At 39.6% G+C, this 23,682-nt stretch overlaps 2 long non-coding RNA genes across 2 annotated transcripts in view; both read right to left on the bottom strand.

Annotated features, from left to right (window-relative positions):
* LOC117523275 overlaps positions 1-23,682 on the bottom strand; it is a 45,186-nt gene that overhangs the window by 170 nt on the left and 21,334 nt on the right. The gene's annotated exons all lie outside the window — the stretch shown is intronic.
* LOC117523276 lies at positions 2-23,107 on the bottom strand. The gene is made up of 3 exons (XR_004564463.1): positions 23,096-23,107; positions 18,369-18,372; positions 2-1,850 (listed from the first exon to the last, which is right to left on the bottom strand). It is a non-coding gene; the product is annotated as an uncharacterized LOC117523276 (long non-coding RNA).

The following is a 23,682-nucleotide window of genomic DNA, read 5'->3' on the forward strand; positions in this document are numbered from 1 at the left end:
AAAAAAAAGAGAAGTGCACAAAACCTTTAGTTGATACTGAAGTAGCACTTTATTCAAACAGCCTATCAACAGCTTTCATCAGACAACGTAACACCGTGCAGTGCCACAGACAGCAAAGTGCACACGGTCACAAATGGATGCAAGTGACATGAAGCAACTGTGGACTCGTGTCTTTGGTCCGGACTTTTAGTCCAAACAGAATAATAACTATTATGCTCCCAAATGATGTGAACAGTGATGTGGGTGAACGTGCAGCCTGAGGACACACAAGGGTTCAAACTCGGGTCGGCGGGTACGCTTGGTGACAAAGTATTCAGGTGTATGAAAACGTGACAGAATGCCCACTAACTAATTAAGAATGTCCAGATATCTGACAGGCTTAGATGTGTGATTTTCATTTTCTCCCTTTTTTCTCCACACGTGCACCAAAGGGAGCGCTCTGCATTTACGGTGCATTCATTTGTCATCTACAGTCTGCTGTGGAGACGTGAGGAGTTCTGCTGTGTGAGGTGTGGCAATTTTCCATTGAGAGACAGAGCGTTTTGCAGAGCGTTATTCACGCAGGGTGTGTGAATGAGGGAGAGAGAGAAATAGTTATCCTTATTAATAATGAAGTTGTGAGTTTTCAGTATATAAGTTGCACCTGAGTATAAGTTGCAGGACCTCCCAAACTACTAAAACAACAAACAAAAATGCAACTTATACTCCGGAAAATATGAGTAAGTCTAAAGATCTTTATTCAACAACACAGGGATGGTCCAGGGTCTCACACACACAGGAAAGCTGTCCAAAGGTCCAGGTATCCGCGAAGGTACATGCAAATTCTAATGACTCCAAAAAGGTATAGTTTGGACTATCTATGACTGAACGTTCTGGAGTTATGGGGTAAAAACAACAAAAAATAGTGATAAAGGTCAATTTCAGTTTGTACAGGGGTCAAAAGTTAAAGGTGCTCCAATTCTGATAAAAAGTTATGAATATTGACTGAGCTAATAATAAACAGAATAGTTTTGACCTTGTTGAATGCTTGGTCTCCAAAGTAAAGGTCAAACAAAGTCAGTGTCCATTGGCTTCTATGACATGTGACATATGTTACCTGTAACTTGATAACTAAGCATGAAACATGGTGCAAACTAGTAAGTCCCTTTGGCTGCTCCCTTGTCACCACAGCAAATCCAAGGTGGATCTGCATGTTGATTTGGCACAGGTTTTACACCTGATGCCCTTCATTACGAAATAGGCAGAGAATAGGCAGAGGTGTTTTGTTTGAACTTGGAACCTTCTGCACTGAAAATAAGTGCACTTAACTGCTTGTCCACCACCCCCTGCCATAGCTAACAGATAGTGCAAAGTATTCCCATGAAGAAATAATTTGCATCACCTTTTAACCAAAATTATAGCAACCTTAACTTTTGATGCCTGTACAAAATGAAATTGATCTTTGTCACTATTCTTGCTGTTTTTGCTCCATAACTCCAGAACATTCAGCCACAAATAGTCCAAACTATACCTTTTTGGAATCTTTGTGACCAGAAAAATAATGTAGTATAGTTTTCAAAATGATTGGAGAATTTTACATTTTGACCCCTGTGGAATTCTTTATTGACCCCTACCTGGCTATAGCTACTCCCCTGGGATGGCACACTGAGGCTGGATTGTAATTGTTGTTTAGTCCTCTTAAGCGATATCGAAAACCTGCTTGGTGCATGGACTATTATTAATTTATCTATTCACTCACTGGATTTTATACGGTACATGCCTAGGCTTTTTCTAACCCTAGGAATAATAACTTTAATTGTACAGCACTTTCAGGTTATACATTTCAAAATGGTTGACGTCAACATTTGCATCTGTTAAAACATTACAAATAGAATCAATAAGATAAAAACAGATAAATACTTCACTGACCTTGTTCAGACCTTAAAATTTGATCTATTCTTCTCAACACTTGAAGCTTCAACCAGTACATCAATGTGATCCAAGCTGGATCAATACTGTGTAAGTTCTAGCACTGTTATAAGTTATGCTGTATACACACACACGAAGTGACAACAGTTTCAAGTTGGTGTGGCTAAATGATGTCACTAAAAAGACAAGGCATGTTCAAAGGACTGACTGGATTTATGTGGATAATTAATGATATGAATACATTAATATCAAGGGCAGGCACTGGTTAGATAAGTATGACATTAACCTCTATACCCTGAGACCCATTAACAGGGACACAGACTTTTAACAGTACTGAAAGTTCTTGTTGAATTTCTGAGCCAGTTAGGGCAAACAGTCCCACTCTCGGCCACCAGAGGGCGAACGCCGAGAGTGTAGGATGTTTACACTCTCTGGAACTCAGAGGTCAAAGGGACTGAAGGACACAATGGCTGTTAGTGTTCTTTCCCTTCAAAACTACACACACACACACACACACACACACACACACACACACACACATATATATATAAATAAAAAAGAAAATAATAATAATAATAATAAAAACTGCAATACTGATTGCCGGTTATGGGACAGCTCTGACTTGGGGCATTACATCTTTCTTCTGCTGTGTCCAGCTTCTTCATGTAAATTTCCACTCAAGTTCCTTAGACTGTTAATAATTACAAAAAACAAAACAAACAACAACAACAAAAAAAGACTGCAATTACTTTAACAAAACATGACACCCACTATCAAGTGTTGGCTACCAAATTTAAAGATGGATTCAGATTATACCTGGCGTGGACAAGAAATGCATTCGACTGCTTCAATTAGAACAAAGACATGATTCATTTAATAGGGTGATCCTAGCTGATATCAGTGTCCACCTTACTGGGAGAGAAACGCGACATAAAATGTTTATGCACAATGCAGATGCATTGTGAAACTTTGTATGTGCAACTTCAGAGCCATTTCTTTGCATCACTGGGTCTGAGATCTGACGGGATCAGGCTTACACAGAGAAGACCATGTTCTCTCCTTCTTATAAGTCACTGTAAAATTAGGTTTATGATGGATTTAACATCTTGTTATAATCGTTCAAACGAGGTGTGCTCTGATGCAGTGCGCTGACGCAATCACTCGTAGTCACAGACAGTGTTTTTGTCTTGCTTGCGCAATGTTCATTTGAAGTTCATGTCATTAATGCATGATGGAGATTTTGAAGATTTCTAAATTTTCTTTGCACACGTGCACTAAGCCGCACATAGTTTACAACGAGTTTGAGATGAGTTTACTCTCCTGCACGGCAGAGTGTGTGCAAGTGCGAGGATCAAAGTCGTGCAAGTGTCAGGGGGCCTTTAGCTTTTCTTTTTCTACACTTCCATCAAGCCTTTTGTGCACACAACATTGCTCAGCATAACAGTGACGCCCGGTGGCTCGTGTGACAGTCGTCTGCTGCAACCACTGTCAAACACAGAGGAAATTCTCCTTTTGAAGGAATAGGAGCGATGTAGGGGTGCTCTTGAGTGTTCCATCAAGTGGTGGTACATGATAGCCGCTGTTTTTTGAGGTAAGACTCTGAAGTTTGGTCGACTAAAATAAGATTAGCCAATTAGTCAGTTAAGTGAGTTTATTCGACTAAACAAGATTAGACTGCTTCATGAAATCGGGCCCAGATGAGGAAGTCCAGCGAGGATTCAAATCCTCCAGGAGAAGAGAAAATCTACGTTAGCAGACTTGGAATTAAAACACACTGCGGAAAAGTGAAACAGGCACCTGAGCAATTATAACAACAGAAGTGTCTCACACTGTAGAACCAATGAAATACTGCACCACAGACCGCTGCGTCACGGCGATAAATGATTCACTGCATTTTTTGGGGGATGGTGGGGGGGTTTCATGACAGAAATAAAAAAAAGAGAAGCCGAAATTACTCATGAAGAATCCCATAGGAAAGTTAAAAATAAATAAACAAATAAATAAAATGAATGAAATAGAGCTACTTTAAGAGTTTGTAAAAAAAAAAAAAAAAAAAAAAAGCAGAAATGAGTCCTGCCTTTGCCTTCTGACTAGCGCACTAACATCGGATGCTAACGATATCTCACAACCAAACTTTTTTTATGTTGCTTTGCACCTGACGTCTTATTGACTAGACTTTGTGATGGAATGAGACAGATGAACTCAACCAATCTTGCACCTCCCCAGTGCATAGTGATACTGTATAATGGTACTTGACAAAGTGCTGACCTAGGCCTTTTCATTACGTGGACCGTATGGTTTCTTTAATTTTTAAATCAGTTTATAGTTATTAATTATAGTAGGACCTTCTACTGTTTGGACAAATATGTGCCACATTTGATTGTTTTTAGCTCAAGGGGTGTGAAGATATACTGCGTCGATGGTGTACGTAACTTCGTGCATCAGCTTGGTCGTCTGGTCTTTGTGCACGGTAGAAATATGCCCTCTGTTTTCAAAGACCAATGAAGAAACCCAGAGAAGGTTAAGGCAGAAACAGTTGGAGCCTGTTTTCATTCATGCTATGATGTATGTACGGGTGGAGGAGAAATATTAGAAAGCTTCCTTCCTTCCTTCCTCGTCTCCAGTCCTGTAGTGTATGTTACACCCACTTCCCCTCAGGTCTGACTGATGAGGGGGAATCAAGAGAAAACCAAAGACGATTTTATATCTCCTCCCATTTTTGCTAATTCTACCCATTTTTTCCATCTTGACTTCACCTCCCTCTTCTAATTTTGAGACTCCTCCAGTGTTTACTCTCCCTCCTCCACGTCAGTTTATGTTCCCTCAGATCCCAGGAGAGGATGAAGCCGCTCCCATCCACTGGGAACCTAAATGGCCTGAATGGAGACAGATATCACTTCAAATGATTTCTCCCTGGAGCTGCAGTCTTCCCTCCCATTGGTCTCTCTCTCTCTTAATCCTTCCCCTGACCTCAGTGAGCGTGTAGCAAGATGCTTTCAGGATGTTCTAGTACCCCCAGACTGCCCTTAAACAAATCTTTGAATGACTATTCCTTGTACTTACTGTATACTGGTCGCTCTTGCAGTACTCTGTGTCCTGAGTGCACTTCTCACAGAGCGTGCGACAGCATCCATCAAGTGAGTCGTTGTGATGGTACTAGCAGTTGGCTCCTGCAAACATCCGACTGAAAGCCCCAGGAGCGAACACCAGCTTCCAGTCAAGGATGTTTACAGTAGCCCTGACTGCCAACTAGCCCAAAGAGGATAAAACACCTACGATCCAAGAAATCACACACATCTGATGTCTGTGCAGTGTTCAGTTTCTCAGCTTTCTATTATTAAATCTGCAGATACTTTCCACTTTTTGCCAGTGGTGTAGTAACCTCAGCACGGGCCCCAGTGCAAGATAAGGGCCCTACGTGCATAGTTATTAGACGTACGCGCGCAATTACGCACATGTATGCGCCCACCGACACTGAAGTCTATATAGATTTTTAGCAACAGTGTGTTAGATTTTACAATCAAATAAATCAAACAAATGACATGGGTTATTGTATTAGAATTTTTTTAAGAGATCAAGAATCTAGATTTAACACCCCAACAGCCTGCAACCAACATACCTCAATCACACATCAGACAGCAGGGAAGGAGCTGTCTAATTCATGGCGGTGCTGAAATGACTAAAAAATCTTTTTTTTTTTTTTTTTGCAAAGTCAAGAGTGTACTTCTACATGATAAACCTTAAGGCAAGAATAGATAATAATAAAATGAAGCCTATAGCATTGATACTTTAAAGATCTTCTGACCAAACACCTTGACACTAGCACAAGTTTGACCCCCGCACTGGCACGAAATCTGGAGTGCCAATGAGTAAACCCGTCGTAAACTGTTGTAAACTGGGTGCGGCTGCAAACAAAATATCAAAATGTTGAAAACTTCTGACATGCATTAATTTCGTGAACCAGTCTTGAACATTGCACAACCTATTCAAAAATTGTGTGTCACTGCGTGTCATTATACGCAGCCCATCTGAACTTGAAACTGAGATTATGACAAGATGTTACATCTGTAATAACTTTACAGATACATCATCTAACTCATAAGAAGAAAATGCAACTGCTTTACCAAGCCATTACTATATATATATATATATAGTAATGGCTAACACACACACACACACACACACACACACACACACACACACACACACACACACACACACACACACACACACACACTATAATATATAATATAGTAAGTCCCTTCGGCTGCTCCCTTGTTTGCACTCGGGGTCGCCACAGCAAATCCAAGGTGGATCTGAAGGTTGAATTGGCACAGGTTTTACGCCAGATGCCCTTCCTGACGCAACTACACATTACATGGAGAAATGTGGCAGGGGTGGGATTTGAACCCGGAACCTTCTGTACTGAAACCAAGCGCATTAACCACTTGGCCACCACCCCTACTATAATATATAATCTATATTATAAATAATTAGCTTTGAGACAAGATTCTGAATGTGTTTTCCACTGCACGACGTGCATGAGACAACCTGCAGTAAATAATTTGTCTGTGATTCTGGGCGAGATGAGAGAATGGTTTCATCAGCAAAGTTCTGATAGCAAATGTGTCATTGGCTTTTATTTTGAATTAATGTTTAATTTATCTGGAAATGATTGTTGTACAAAAGCTTCAGATATCTGTCGCTGAGATAGATGATGGCTGGAGTGCAGTTTGAAGCAGAAATAAGGCCATAATCAGTGAATTGCTGCTAACGCTCCAAAGTGATGCATGCACAGTGAAGGCAGGGGGACTGATTTTTAGGGGGGACCATTCGGTCTGTGACACCAGAATGAATAGCATGAAAAGTCTGCCATTGTGAGACCACTTCATAAAACCATTTTCAGTTAACACAGTTCGTTTCTACATCTACAAGTGCAAGTTAAAACTCTACCATGCAAATTGAAAGCCATACAACAACAACATCCAGAAATGTTGCCGCCTTCACAGTTCAAAAGCCAGCATCTGCGATGGTATGTGGGTGTGTTAGTGCCCATGGCATAGGCACTAACACATCTGTGATGGCACCATCAATACTGAAAGGTACATCCAGGTTTTGGAGCAACACATGCTGCCATCTAAGCAATGTCTTTTTCAGAGATGTCCCTGCTTATTTCAGCAAGACAATGCAAAACCACATTCTGCACGTGTTACAACAGTGTGGCTTCGTAGTAAAAGAGTGTGGGTACTAGACTGGCCTGCCTGCAGTCCAGACCCGTTGCCCATTGAAAATGTGTGGCACATTATGAAGTGAAAAATACAACAACGAAGACCCCGAAGACTGTTGAACAACTGAAGTCATACATCAAGCAAGAATGGAAAAAAATTCCACCTACAAAGCTTCAACAATTAGTGTCCTCAGTTCCCAAATGCTTACTGAGTGTTGTTAGAAGGAAAGGTGATGTAACACAGTGGTAAATATACCACTGTCCCAGCTTTTTTGAAATGTGTTGCAGGCATCCATTTGAAAATGAGAAAATATTTGAACAAAAACACTAAAGTTTATCAGTTTGAACATTAAATATCTTGTCTTTGTGGTGTATTCAATTGAATATAGGTTGAAGAGGATTTGCAAATTATTGTATTCTGTTTTTATTTACATTTTACACAACATCCCAACTTCACTGGAATTGGGGTTGTAGAAACAGTGAAGCAGTTGTCAAGGAGCTGTGATGTAATCGCTTACGAGTTTCCTGCAGTCTCCTACATTAAAAATCTGTCATTACACAACGTGTGGAAAGCATGAAATCGAACAACACTCCAGATGCTGATTCACAACACTACACGAGAGACAACGAACAGTTGCTATAACCTGCTAATGGATAACCATCACCCACTAGAGGGCCATTTCTATTTTTTCTACGTCCACCCTTGTACAAAACAAGCAAACAATCCATGCAAACTTATTTTTACGCAATGCTTGTGAGCAGGGGCACTGAAAAGGGGAGAATAGGAGAAGGCGTCTTGGGGTCCATGATTGACAGGGACCCAGAGAGGGCCCTAATACAATTATAATACTGAGAAAATAATATGGGGGGGGGGGGGGTAAGTTTCTTTTCATGGTGCCCAAAATCCCTGGTGTCGTCCCTGTTTGTGGGTGGTTGTTTCAGTTTTCAGAGATGTATAATAATTCAAGTTTAGAGGTCCACGGTCCAACATGTTTCCACTCTTTTTTTTTCAGAGCTTTTTTTTTTTATGTGTGTGTGTGTGTGTGTGTGTCCAGCAAGCACTTTATCAGCATGTGACATTCCACAACCTTAACTCCCAATACACACACGTTTACCATGTAAACACATCAGCCTTTCTGTTTAGCCACCATACACACTCCCACAGCTCAGCATGCTTACACACACAAATCTAATTAATTCTTTGCACACACACACACACACAAATGAATGTGAAGGACTCCCGCAGTGACCTTTCTGACTCTGCTCCCAAAACAAAATGTTCACTTCCTGCTTCTCTCTCCCTCTCTACATTTTTCAGTCACTCTTCTTTTTTTTGGTGTGCACACGCACACAGGCACCCAACACACACACGCACAAAGAAACTCTCGTACCCATCTCCGTCCGATATAAACTCTCCTTCATCAAGCTTTATGAGTTTCAGACGCTCACTCCGTGAGGTTAGTTTATCCCCGGTGTGACTCTGCGGCATCACATTTGAAAAGACCACATATAACTACACGAACAACCTGACTAGTTTCGTCCGTCTTTTCTGCAACACTTCCACCAAATGTACTTCAAAAGTAAATGCAGTCTTTTGTAAACACTCCTTTAGGCCGAGGCTTTGGCGATGAAGTAAGATAGCAAACAAGGTCATTTCAAGCTAAATCCAACTTGGACAGAGAGAGAACAAAGAAGTGTCTGCTTTGGGTTGTGTGGACTTGTGACCATGTTAATAGCTGCTGTTAATCAATCACAATGTAACAGTTAAAGGGGTATTTAATAATGTTGAAGGTGGTTGCAGTTACACCTTGTTGTAAGGTTTCATACTGCAGCCCATCCAGTGGGCTTTAGGAGGATTACCTGTGTTTTCCCTGCTGTACATGTAGAGGTTTTGCATGTGACGTCACAGGTCATGTGCAGGGTGGTACCACCCACAGCTGAAGGTCAAGTTTAGCAGGTCACAATATGCCTGACTGTGAAAACAAGCCAACTCAACTCCTCTTTCCTCCGTTTTCTGCTGTTTTTTTTCCACCATTACACTATCCACCCTTTTCAGGTTTCAAATCCCGCAAATCTTCGAAGAGGTCGCCGCGCTGCAAGATCTCAGTAACATTGAGAACTGCATTGAGATGCTCTGGTCAGCCTGCACTTTAACCGCTGCACACGGACAACACCATTAACATCGCAAGATAAAACTATTTTTATATTGTGCCTAAAACTCTCGTGAATATATTCTCTGGGTTTTTAGACGTTGTTATTGCGTTTGTTTGATGTAAACATGGGAGAATCACAGGCTGTCTCTCCGTTATTTTCAATGGGAGCAGCTGTGAGCTACACTCGCTTCCTGATCATGTCGTTCTGGGAGAAAGTGAAGTTTGCTCTTTAACGTCTTGATTATTGTTCTTTACAACACTGTTTGTCCTCTTTGTTCCAGACTAATATATATAATACGTCTGAAATTCGGTTTCCGTTTATTAAATTCCACGCAGATTAAATGTAGCAGACACGGATTATTCATTATAATTGTTTTAGCAAGTTTTCAGGGTATCATGCATGCAGTTTCTTATTAACGTGACGAAAAGCATAAAAAAAATTTAATTTTTGTAGTATAATATTCATTTACAATTGTCATCATGTGGATTCTCTATGTTGTTTTAACTGTAGCGACTCTGGCGCGAAAGGGATTATGGGATACATGAAAACCCTGGATGGGTAGGGTTAGAAATAGTAAGATTTGAAAAAAAAATGCCACTAAAACATTACTCCTTTCGTTAAGCGAGGTGCAGCCAAGCAGCAAGCAGCGGAGTTTCTTTTTTTAATTGTTTACATGTGCGCGCGTGAACGGGACAGGAGGTCCTCAAACTGGGTCCCGCAGAGGTGGAAGGACCACTGAAAGCGGCCGTCATCCAGACGCAGCTGCTGCAGCAAATAATGATACTCCCTGTATTGGGAGCTTTCCACAACAACTCGCTCCGTGTGATCAAGGTCCGTCATGTTAACTTGACTGACAATCGGAGCCAGCGAGCGGAACGGAAGCTCCTCCTATTTGATGATGCACTGGGGCAAATTTTCACAGCAAAAGCAGAGCGACACACCGGGCGAAGGAGGCATGTCTGTCGCCATGTGACCCCCGTGAATTTGTAGCATCTGATCGCGCCCGGTGTGAACACGGCATCAGCTACTGACACAACAGCGAGTCAGCATTTCTGTTTCATCAGCCTTCTCTTAGCAAAAGAGACCTGGTGATCGGAGAGAAAGAGAAAAAAAAAGATAATTCTCTTCACACTATACAGACCTGCTGGTCATTTTTTTCATTTCTTAAAAAAAGGCAATTTAAAAACTAAAAATTCTGTTTAAATCCTTCATCACTTTTCGCGAATGTGTGGCTGTTTACATTGCCATGAACACTGCCATCTACTGGCAGTAGATGGCAGTGTTCATCACATTCACTATAAGTGATTAAGGACTTAAACAGAATTTTCAGTTTTCAAATTGCCTTTTTATAACAAATGAAAAAAAATGACAAATTTACAAATACAGAATTATTTGTAAAACCCACCACACGTTTCAGTAATTGTAGGTTATACCGACCAATCCACCACTGATGTCAGGAAACTAATGTACCCATAATGCATTGTGGCATGTGCATCTCAACGCTAAATCCTTCAAAATGAGTACATTACTTTAAAACTAAAACATATAGCTGATATTTTCACTTTGTAAAACAACAGATGTGATGTTAATGCCAATAACTTGTCCGGAATTAGTTTATTTAAAATTAGAACAATAAGTCAAAACTGTCTGCCTGTGCAGGACTCCAATGAAATGAATGGCAGGCCTGTAAAGCCTGAAGAGAACTTATCTTTTTCCCCCTCCCATTTCTTTTTCTCTCTCTCTTCTGCCTGCAGAGGATAGAGCTCTACTATTCATGGCTATCTGTCTGCTACAAAACATGTAACAGACAGGCACTAAAATCTCTGATTTCAGACTTTACAAATGTTTTTAACTGTTAAGGTTTATTCACTATGCCCACAAAAAATATGTTAGTGGTCTAAAAGTTATCAGAACTAAATTTATCAGAAGCTAATTGGTCCGCTGATGGTTTTCGAAGTTATCAGGAAAGCTAATCCACTAATGAAAACTTTAGCTTTGATAATTAGCAGTTGGCAGATTAGCGGAACTGTGTCCACCACCGCATAAAACCTATGGGTGGCATCATGCAAGGTTTGTCCATTTTATATGGTTTTTAGTGGCTACTAGGTTGGATTTGTTACAGACATATGTTTTGGTATGTAGAGAATTTGTTTGGTTTTTTGAAGGAAAATATTATTGTTACAGTTGAAAAAGTAACTGGAATATGCTTGATTGTATAAAGAAAATAAAGATAGGCAGAAGTGAGGAAAGGAGATACACTACTTTTCTGCTTGTTTCATTAATTTCCTGTTATTTACAGGACAATCTGGCAACAGTCCTCTCATATGGGGCCTGTAACATTTGTTCTCATCACATGCCCTTTTATTTTGAAGCGTTCCAAGATGACAATATTTATTGTTTTTGAGCTATTGCATTAAAGTCAAGTGGATGGACTCATCTACCTATCTATGCCTCCATCCACTCATGGAATTTTCAGGGTACACACCCAGGCTTTTCCAGAACCTAGGAATTTTGTGTGGTGTGCAACCCTTTCATAGAAACCAATGACATGGAACATTTAATTCTGCAACTTCATCACAGTGGTCAATTCAACAATAGATCAAAGACTGGATAACACCCTTCAAACATATTCCAAATAAATACAACTTTAAAATGGTTGTGATTTGGTTGATGAATAATTTGACAAGTTTACATGTCATGTATGAGATAGGAAGACAACAGGAAGAAAACAAAAGCAATGCTGAGTACAGTGCATCCAGAAAGCATGTACAATACCCATGTACATGTAATTTCTTAGTAAAAACTTTTTCACATTGTCATTATGGGGTACTGTGTGTAGAATTTGGAGAAGAAAAATGAATTTCATCTGTTTTGGAGTAAGGCTGCAACCTAGCAAAATGTGGAAAAAGTGAAGTGCTTTGAATACTTTCCAGATGCACTGTATATAATTCCCTAATTTGAAAATGACCAATAAATAATTTTTGTTCTTTCAGTAAGAGTGCTGTCACACTTGACACAACCCTGAAGAGACTTTGCTGTAAAGGAGATTCAAGTTGGTAAATCAAAATGCAGACAGTTTAATTGTTGCAGGTTTTATGTCTAAAAAAGGGTATATGTGTAGAACAGAGTGTCAGAGAGTTAAAGACCAAGCGAGCATGTAATCACGTTTGTCCTGTGCTGTGATAAAGACAAGAATGTCATTTCCCCCCTTCGCTCCCACCCTCGACTTCATGAACAAAGAACAAGTTCCTGTTGGTTAAAAGGGAGCAATCATGCCTTACTCATCCGGTTAGCTATCCAGCATGTATGTGGATGGAAACATTAAAAATGTTAACTTAAGGAAAAGCCTCTGAACAGGCTGTTTCCATATACTGAAACCAAAGGAAAGGCTTGAAGAGAGCAGAAGAAAATTTAAATAAATTCAAAAACAATGAAAAACAAGAGCAATCCGAGATTTCTGACATTCGCTGAGGGTCAATGGGGACTCAAATAACAGATATGTGATTCACATCGTGACCCAGACTTTACCTAGATCCAGATTCCACAACACAATGCAATAACTGCACACTGATACAGAATGGTCCGAATGATCAAGATGTTGCAATCAGATATTTAATTCACAAGTTGAAACAAAACACGTAGTGTCTTCCTGATCTTGGTTTTACATCGTGATGTCGTATCCGTGAAATAGTTTTGACATAATTCTTAAAAGTCTACAAAGTGAAATTCTGATCCAGAATCCGGATCCAGATCAGCTCCAAAATTTTAGGGAGTTTTCCATTGCCTAATAGCAATGTATGGTGAAAATTTGGTGAAAATCCGTTAAGTAGTTTTGACGTAATCTTCAAAATCCGTCAAAGTGATGCATACAAATTGAAATCCTGATCTGGAACACGGATCTGGATCACCGCCAAAATTCAGTGGAGTCATCCATGGCCTAATATCTATCTGTGGTGCAAATTTGGTGAGAATCCGTGACGTAGTTTTGACGTAATCCTTCAAAGCCTATATAAAGTGAAAACTTGTTCCAGAATCTGTATCAGGATCACCTCCAAAATGTAATGGAGTCTTCCATAGCTTAATATCTATCTGTGGTTAAAAAAAAAAAATTGTCAAAATCCGTGCAGGTTTGATGTAATCCTGCTAACAGTAAGACAAATAAATAACACTGATGATTTTATTACATCCTTAGCGGATGTAATAAGTCAGACTTTTCACAGATTTTTCTTCAAATCAAATCACTTTGTTCTTCCCTGACCCTTAATCATTCTACCAAGTTATGTCCAAATCAGAGTTATTCTGTTGACAGACTGATGGATGGACACACAGGACCAAATGCAACCCTCACATGCCCTACAGGACACCAGTGTAAAAGGTCAATGTAATAGATGGCATAAGTACATTAACCCTAGAAAATAACACAACTGAGTCAGCAGTTTTACAGACAGTTTTCTTTACATAAGGAACATCTCTGACTTGTTTTATTCACTTATTCATTTTCTATACCCACTTATTCAAATTGAGATTAACAAGAGGGGACCTGGAGTCTATCCAAGCTGTCAAGGGGCAAGAGGCGAGGAACACCCTGGACAGGCTGCCAGTCTGTCACAGGGACGACACATATAGACACACACATTCACACCTACAGCTGATATAAAGTTTGCGTCCCACCTAACCTGCATGTCTTTGGATGTTTGGAGGCCAGAGCATCCAGAGGGAACCCACTCAAACCCGGTGTCACCGACCGAATGGTCCCCCCTAGATCCCGCCTTCACTATGCATGCGTCATGTCTGAGCGTCAGCAGCGGTTCACTGATTATCGCCTCGTTTCTGCCTAAAACTGCACTCCAGTCATCATCTGTCTCAGTGGCAGATAGCTGAAGTTTTTGTACAACAATCATTTCTACATAAATTAGGCATTATTTCATAATAAAAGATGAGGGAGTGCGACAGCAGCACGTCCGGGTCCGACATGCTGCGCCTACATCATTTCAGAGCATCAGCAGCAATTCACAGATTATCACCTTGTTTCATCTTAAAACGGCCTTGTTGCTGCTTAAAACTGACTTTAGAATAATTTAATAAGTTTTACTTTGTCATCTGATGGTTAATAATCACATTATTCTCTGAGAGTCAGACTCAGATAGTCAGACTCAGAGGTGCTGTGTCGCGCTCTGATCGCTCCCCTGTCTTTTATTATGAAATGATGCACAATTTATGTGGAAATGATTGTTGTATAAACGCTTCAGATATCTGTCACTGAGACAGAAAATGACTAGAGTGCAGTTTAACCCTCTGGTGTCCGAGGGCATTTTTTGGACAGTTCACTCGCCTGGCATAAATGTTTTATTATTGCTGTTAACAGCTCTCCCTGCATCCCACAATCAAGATTTATGTCTCTTTTTTTCAGGACAACCTGTGCTTTCAGAATATATATGTTTTTGTTGTGTTTTATAAGTGTAATAAAGGTTTACAATCAAAAATAGGCAAGGAAAAAATAAAGCGAAAAATAATTTTCCACACATTTATTTAAAACACACAGCAAACTATAATAAACAACTGTTTTGACACTTTATAAAGGTAGTTTGAGGTCTTGTGTGAAAGACTGTACAACAATAAGGTTCAAACAATAAACACAAATGCACATTTTGAACAATACGTATATACAAAATGGTCTATGTGTTTTGTTGTCCATTGATATGGTAAACAGTGCTTTATGCAGAGAAAGCAACAGAGTTATCCAGTAACATTCACATGCAAACTAGTGGAGTAATCCTGATAGCTACACACTCTTTGTTTGAGCACGTGAGATTGTCATCAGAGGCTCTCTGTTTTCACTGATCGCTGTGCGTAATGGCGCAGGGCGCACTGAGTATGTACTAATAGTATGTACTCATTGGAGCACCCAGGGGGCTATTCAAATGGGCCAACTAGTAACATATCACTCCTGAAAATGATCTTTGGCTTTTCACGTGAGGTAAATCTGCCCTACGATTGGATTGTGGAAAACCATGTGACAATGAACCAATTCCGACTGGACACTCACATTGCTTACATCATCACACAGCTTGTATGAGGAGTACAAAGATGGCCGATGGCTGGCTTGAAAGTCCGCGGAGTTAACTTTACAGCAAAAAAAAGTAAGTTTCTATCTCATATCATTCACAAGTTAGTTATAATTTAGTAAAGCTTGGTCTTAGCGGTTGTATACGACGGCGTCGGCCCCAGAGGGTTAAGCAGAAATGAGGCAATAATCAGTGAATTGCTGCTGACGCTCCGAAATGACAGGGAGACCAATTTTTTTGGGGGGGGGCGGGGGGGAGCTTTTGTTGACAACACCAGGAAGAACATCCAAACTCCACACAGAAAGAACCAGGTCAGAAGTGAACCTGGGACCTTCTTGCTACTAACCTCAAAGCCACCATGCTGCCTCGGAGTGGTTTTGTTCAATATATTAAAAAGTTAAGCCGTGTGAAAGTCTGCGGGTTCACAATTTTCTACTTTTTGCAAATACCAAGAGACAGTACCATTCAAGCATGTACACGAGGTGAAAGTGTCACTTTCAGCAATCTTTGGAGGAATTAAGAGGCCTTGAAATTTGCTTCCACAGCTGTTGTAGTTTACTAAAAATAAAGACAGTTTGACTTTAAAAAAGATGATATTAAAAAATGTAACAAGGCTGCAGCATCTATTGTATAACATTTAACCTTAAATGCATGGCTGTGTTTTAGTGGGCAGGGTCTTTGTAAGAAAGAACAACATAATCGTGTGCCCTTATTATCTGTGGATTATGTCTGGAAGTATACTTATATGGCGACCTCTCTCTCTCTCTCTCTCTCTCTTTCTCAGGTCACTTGGGGAACAAAGCAAACTTTATCGGAACATTGCAATCCTGCATTCTTTACATTCTTAGCACTTGGCAACCGCCTAACACACAGAGTAAAGAGGGGGAGAAGGAAGGTTCAAGAAAGGCAAAACAAAGAGGGAAGAAATGAGGAGAAACAAGAGCAGGTGTAAACATTTGTAGTTTTTCCTTTCTTTCACAGGGTCTGCTTAAATTCTGAATTTGCCTCTATTGCATGAGATTATCAGTGAGACTAAGAGAAAGTATGCTGAAATTACATGTGCTGTAATTCATCAAAAAATTAGTATTTGCTGCAACATGCTCAGTGAAGAAAAAGTCTTGTACCATTCCAATTATCTGCAAACTGAAAGGAATTTAAGATTTAGATCAGTATACCCTAGACTACAGCAAAATTCACACATCAGTTACAACTAAAATCTCCAGACACAATGATACACAGTGCATAAGGACTGATCTGTTTTATGACAAACTGACTTTTTTGTAATAAAATCATTGGCGTTTATTTATTTGTGTCTGTCTGTCTGTTAGCGGGATTACGTCAAAAGTACTACACAGATTTTGACAAAATTTTCACGACAGATAGTTATTAGGCCATGGCAGACTCCATTAAATTTTGGAGGTGATCCAGATATGGATCCGGATCCTGGATCAAGTTTCACTTAATAGGCTTTTAAGGATTACTTCGAAACTACTTAACTGATTCTCACAAAATTTGCATCACAGATAGTTCTTAGGGCAGGGAAGACTCCACTGAAATTGGGAGGTGATCCGGATTCCGATCCAGATTTCACTTTATTTAGGGCTACTTCACACATAGTACGAATGTGGCCGAATTGCGCATGAAGCAGGAATCGTATGCAATATGTGTAAAATAGGAGCTGCCTCCAACGCCTCGTACACCACAGAGTGTGTGCTGTGAGAGCCCATTCAATCCCTCTCGCGGCAGGTGTCGGCCAAATTCCAGCTACACTGCTTGCTTGGCACTTAGAAAATGTGTGACCATTCGCACTGTCAACACGAAAACAGTCAGCAGATGATCACTTTCGAGCTTGCGGTGAAATTTGTCTAAGTGCCCAAGTACAAATGTGGCGTGCCAGAGTGTAGGCTCCCCCCATAACTTGTGCGAGTGTGTTTCGAACACTCTCCCCGCCTCCCCAACACATGGCGTGTGTGTGGTTTGTGCACCCCACAGGCGAAGCGCCTCTCATCTGATCACAAAGTGACACCTTGATCTGTGCGCTGAATGGACAGGAGGCATTACTGGCTGCCAACAGCAGCAGCTGTTGACATGTCTGGTCCTGGGCATCACAGCAGAACATGTGTGTGCTTGTTGTCCTCGCGTGGAAATACATAAAAACATATTTTGCGATGGGCTGGAGAGTGCACACAGCACACACATTGACAGGCTGTCCCAGCTCTTTTTAAAAAAAAAATACATTCATGTCCTTGTTGATTTTAGTAATTTCATGCTCTTGTTATAAGACAGGGATTGTAGCGCAGTGGTAAAGTTTCCGTCTGATAATCAGAGCTTTTATAAATTGCAGGGTTGAATCCCATGAGTGGCATTTATTTTTTATTTGACCAGTGTTATTTAAATGTGGGGTTCTGTATTGTATCCCCCTTTATTTACGATTTATATCAACCCAGTGATATTCATTAATTATAGAGCTGGTTTTTAATTTTATTTTTGTCCACATCAGCGGTGTGATGTGGTGCAACACGTGGTGCACGACACCGTCGCAGTGGGATTGTTCACATCTGCCCATCAGCTCGATGTTTTTGTGGTTCGCGCATACAAGCTGTTCCGCCATGATTCACCCTGATTTGTACTATGTGTGAAGGGGCCCTTACCTTTGAAGGATTACGTCAAAACTACTTCACAGCTTATCACCAAATTTCCACCACAGATAGATATTAGCGCATGGCAGATTCTACTGAATTTTGGCGGTGAGCTGGATCCGGTTTGGTGGATGTCAGAAATCTTTGATTGCTCTTGTTATACAATAAAATATTTTTTGCAGTTGTTTTAATGAGATAAAAAAATAAATAAATTTGCTCACTGCTTTTAATTTGCTGAATGCCTCACACTGTTCCACTCTATCACTTGCAAGTTGAATGTTTTTTTTTTCCCCAAAAAAGTACAGATGAGATTATTTTAGTTTAATTAATCACAAAGCTTGAAATGAATTACATTACATTTTTTAATTGCCTGACATCACTAATTATTTCTAAACACCAGATCTAATGTATTGTGGTTAATATACATTTATCAATGTTACTTACAATATTGCCAATTATTTGACTAAAATTTGTTTTGTAGCAATAGAAGCATTCTCGGCCAGGATTTTATTGTATTTTTTTTGTTGTTGTTTTTGAATGAGGGAGATATATTCCTCCAAACAAAGAGTATTTTCTTTACTATTATTGTTATTATATTTCTCACATTGGAATTTTTTCAAATAATGGATAATTCACATTTGAATTTCTATTTGTGCAGTAATTTCAAAAACAACTAATCAATTTTAAATAAACTTCCAGGATGCTTAAAATTCATGTGCAGGTACCTACAGTAGTGTTCAGAATAATAGTAGTGCTATGTGACTAAAAAGATTAATCCAGGTTTTGAGTATATCTCTTATTGTTACATGGGAAACAAGGCACCAGTAGATTCAGTAGATTCTCACAATTCCAACAAGACCAAGCATTCATGATATGCACACTCTTAAGGCTATGAAATTGGGCTATTAGTAAAAAAAGTAGAAAAAGGGGGGTTCACAATAATAGTAGTGTGGCATTCAGTCAGTGAGTTTGTCAATTTTGTGGAACAAACAGGTGTGAATCAGGTGTCCCCTATTTAAGGATGAAGCCAGCACCTGTTGAACATGCTTTTCTCTTTGAAAGCCTGAGGAAAATGGGATGTTCAAGACATTGTTCAGAAGAACAGCGTAGTTTGATTAAAAAGTTGATTGGAGAGGGGAAAACTTATACGCAGGTGCAAAAAATATAGGCTGTTCATCTACAATGATCTCCAATGCTTTAAAATGGACAAAAAAAAAAACAGAGACGCGTGGAAGAAAACAGAAAACAACCATCAAAATGGATAGAAGAATAACAAGAATGGCAAAGGCTCACCCATTGATCAGCTCCAGGATGATCAAAGACAGTCTGGAGTTACCTGTAAGTGCTGCGACAGTTAGAAGACACCTGTGTGAAGCTAATTTATTTGCAAGAATCCCCTGCAAAGTCCCTCTGTTAAATAAAAGACATGTGCAATTTGCCAAAGAACACATCAAATGGCCTAAAGAGAAATGGAGGAATATTTTATGGACTGGTGAGAGTAAAATTGTTCTTTTTGGGTCCAAGGGCCGCAGACAGTTTGTGAGACGACCGCCAAACTCTGAATTCAAGCCACAGTTCACAGTGAAGACAGTGAAGCATGGTGGTGCAAGCATCATGATATGGGCATGTTTCTCCCACTATGGTGTTGGGCCTATATATCGCATACCAGGTTTCATGGATCAGTTTGGATATGTCAGAATACTTGAAGAGGTCATGCTGCCTTATGCTGAAGAGGACATGCCCTTGAAATGGGTGTTTCAACAAGACAATGACCCCAAGCACACGAGTAAATGAGCAAAATCTTGGTTCCAAACCAACAACATTAATGCCTCGCAGATGTGAAGAAATCATGAAAAACTGTGGTTATACAACTAAATACTAGTTAGTGATTCACAGGATTGCTAAAAAAGCAGTTTGAACATAATAGTTTTGAGTTTGTAGCATCAACAGCAGATGCTACTATTATTGTGAACACCCCTTTTCTACTTTTTTTCACTAATAGCCCAAATTCATAGCCTTAAGAGTGTGCATATCATGAATGTTTGGTCTTGTTGGATTTGTGAGAATCTACTGAATCTACTGGTACCTTGTTTCCCATGTAACAATAAGAAATATACTCAAAATCTAGATTAATCTTTTTAGTCACATAGCACTACTATTATTCTGAACACTACTGTACATAAACACTATACACTCTAAGTTCATGGTTAGTTTTGTACCCATTAGAAATGTGCACAATCAGAATAAACTGAGTGCAACAGTCATTGACTCTGTGCCCTGTGGCTACATCACCAGACTTATCAGTAAAGGTACATATGCTGGAGCATGACTTAATACCACTTTTCACTTTGACTTTCATGCAATCCATGCTGTAGCTCTCATTTCAATAAAATCTCAACTCTTGGCACTCTTTGCTCATTGCTAAACACAGATGGATATTTGTGGAGGGGATAAAAATAACAACTGTGGGTGATAGAGGAACTAATTCTTACAGCTTGAAATTGTCCAACCAAAAGTGCAGTTTATTTGCACAACTGCATTGCAAAATGGCAGTAACGAGATTAAAAAAAGGTCAGAATGAGAATAGTGTATCATTCTTTCTTTATGTAAAGAATAATTCAATGCAAGAAATATCATTCAATGCAATACTGTTGTCATAAATCCTGCCTCTTTTGAGACTTACAATTTTACTATTTGTTGGCACTGTCTGCCAGAGAGGTATAAAATAAATTTTTCTTGGTAATTTTCTAAGGTACTTTGTATTTTTGCTTTGGATTGCATTTAACTTTTTTGTCTTTCACTTATGTACACACAGGATATAAAACATTCAGAAAACATTACTCTGATTGCCACCACAAAACATATTAGCACAACAAACTACATCACCAAAACCTGCTACAATTATAAGACACACAAAGTGGCATATTAAAGTAATATTTTTTGTTAGGGTACTGTACTCCAGTACGTCAATGTACAGTTTTGCCTATTTTTCTGATCAGTGTGAAACCGAACTCCTAGCAAGTACCATTTGTATAGTTGGTTGAATTCTGTTGCATCTGCATTACATTTTGAAAATAGGAGAAAGCATCTTTTTATGCATTCTGGCTAAAAAGCTAAAACATGGTGCTTTGATTTTCATACAAATTGTAAGATTAATTAATATTGCTCAGAAAATCCAAACATTTCAATACTTCTCCAGCCAAGACTTGTTTGCATTCAACAAGAACAAACAACATTTCCAATTAATAGCTTATTCAAAGGTTCAAATGATATCTGGTGCAATAACGTTTTTGAAACATTAGCACAAACACCACTGGTGCATGTTGTGCCAAGTAGAAAATCACAGTCTGATTGGTGCACACTAAACATACCGAGGTGACAGTGAACTTAATGGTGATATACTGATGTTTAAAAATGCTCCATAAGATTCTTTTAAAGTGCAGCAAGTGCCATGTCTGTGTGCTTTTTCATCCACTCAAAATGCACTTCTTCAACATCAAATAAGCTAATACAATGTGAGTGCCAGGTTAAACACCATTAAAAGCTCGGTACATCAAGGATCTAGGCACTTTAGATGACCGCGAAATGTTCTTGTGCCAAAGTGAACCTTTGAAGTGCAGCAAGTTTTTCTTGTCTTAAACCAACCAACCTAAAAAGACAATTTATTCAGTTTTTGCTCAAAGCTTTGTTGACTGAAGGTTGAACATGATAATCCATAGTAAATTACTTGATATATTGTCCTTTATATAATCCTGGTTCATTTGTAAATTGTCAGGCAACTGCTGAAAATACTGCAATACCACAAACAAAACCATCTATATAACAAAGCACTGCTGAGAACACTCTAGACACACAAGCATACGAACAAATGTACATCCATCACTGCATGAATCAAAAACAAAGATAGGTGCACAATATCACATATGACATTACTTGTGTTTGCTATGACAGTCAACATCCATGGGAGGTGGTGGTCTAGTGTAGGGGTGGCCAAGTTCAGTCCTTGAGAGCCACATTCCTGACACTCTTAGTTGTCTCCCTGCTCCAACACACCTGAATCCAGTGAAAGGCTCATTAAAAGTCTGCTAACGAGTCTTTCATTGGATTCAGGTGTGTTGGAGCAGGGAGACAACTAAGAGTGTCAGGAAGGTGGCTCTCGAGGACCGAACTTGGCCACCCCTGGTCTAGTGGTTAAGCAGTGGGCTTAAAACCAGAGGATCCTTGGTTCAAACCCATCTGGCTGGAAACTCACTAAAGACCCTTGGGCAAGGTCCTTAATCCTCAAGTTGCTCCCGGTGTGTAGTGAGCCCCTTTCATGGCAGCACTCTGACATTGGTATGGGTGAATGCGAGGCATTACTGCAAAGTGCTTTGAACTTTTAATTTACATGGAAAAGCCCTATATAAGTGCAGTCCTGATAGTTTTTAAAGACATCATGATATTACATTGAAGAAAAATCTCAGTGTTCTCCATGAACTACCGCGAATGCAGTAGCTTGCCATCGTCTAATTTGTCCTATCACAGTTGTATAATGAGCCAAAAATAGTTGTACAATTCTCTTAACATACGTAAACCTTGCCTAAACCATCACTGTATAAACCGGATATTTGCACTCACTGGACAAAAGCAAAATCTCAATGATTTTGTATGGTTTTCCATGTAATAAACACTGGATATACCGGATTATGTGCAAAAGATTTTTGCCCACATTGGAAAAAATGTCCCACGCCTTCGCAATGTATTTCAAATAAAAAACCCTCGCATGTACCAGCCAGATCAGTCTAGGACTGCCCAGTCGCAATAGGTACGAAATGAAGTTTAGCACTAAAATTGCTGATTTGAGGAAACTGCATACCATATTTCCTTGATTAAAAGCCCAGGTGTTTATTTTTTTCAAACTGTTCTCAAACCCAGCACCTAAACGAGGCCGGCCTTTATTCAAGGCTGGTGATTACAAACACAATGCTGCCTGCACTGTAATATGGTGTTAAGTTTCACACATATCCCTGGGTGTGGTGAACCAAAGACAACTGCTTTAGATCAGAGCCCTCTGCATGGCTGCAAATCCTCCCCATAGCCTGACGTGCACCTGCTTTAATGACGTAGACCACAAGGGCTGTGATTGGTCACTTTTACATTTTCACTTCTTCCTCTCCCATCATATTTTAAAAGTTTTTGCAGTGTGCCTGCGATTACATTTCGATCATGGATCAAATACGTTTGGCAGAAAAGGCCACAAATATGACCAACTTTACACTCAAAGACACTCAAATGACCTGCAGTTCATGGAGAGAATTTGCACGTACCATTGATTTGGAGGCTGACGATTGTACAAAGAAGTGGAGCTCACTAAGGGACAAATTGAACTAGAAAAAGCCACAGTTCCTGTGGTAAATTGCATTAAGACCCCACCAACACAACGGAGAACTTTAAAAGGGTCACACACACGTCAACGTCATTGCATGGCCATAGAGTTATGGAGCTGTAGAAGCATAAATCAGGCTTAAGGATTTTAAGGTACCACTCTGCAGCAGACTTAGAAAAAAGACTGACTCTACTAAATGTAATCCTTTTTAATGCATATAATGCCTGGCACTTATTTAAGGCAGGCATTTATTTTTTCAGGTAAATATTTCGAGGAATTTAACCAAGAAACTAATTTTTTAACTACCCTTCAAAGGTAGGTATT

This window comes from Thalassophryne amazonica, chromosome 13 (assembly GCF_902500255.1).
Source record: "Thalassophryne amazonica chromosome 13, fThaAma1.1, whole genome shotgun sequence".
Taxonomy (NCBI): Eukaryota; Metazoa; Chordata; class Actinopteri; order Batrachoidiformes; family Batrachoididae; genus Thalassophryne; species Thalassophryne amazonica.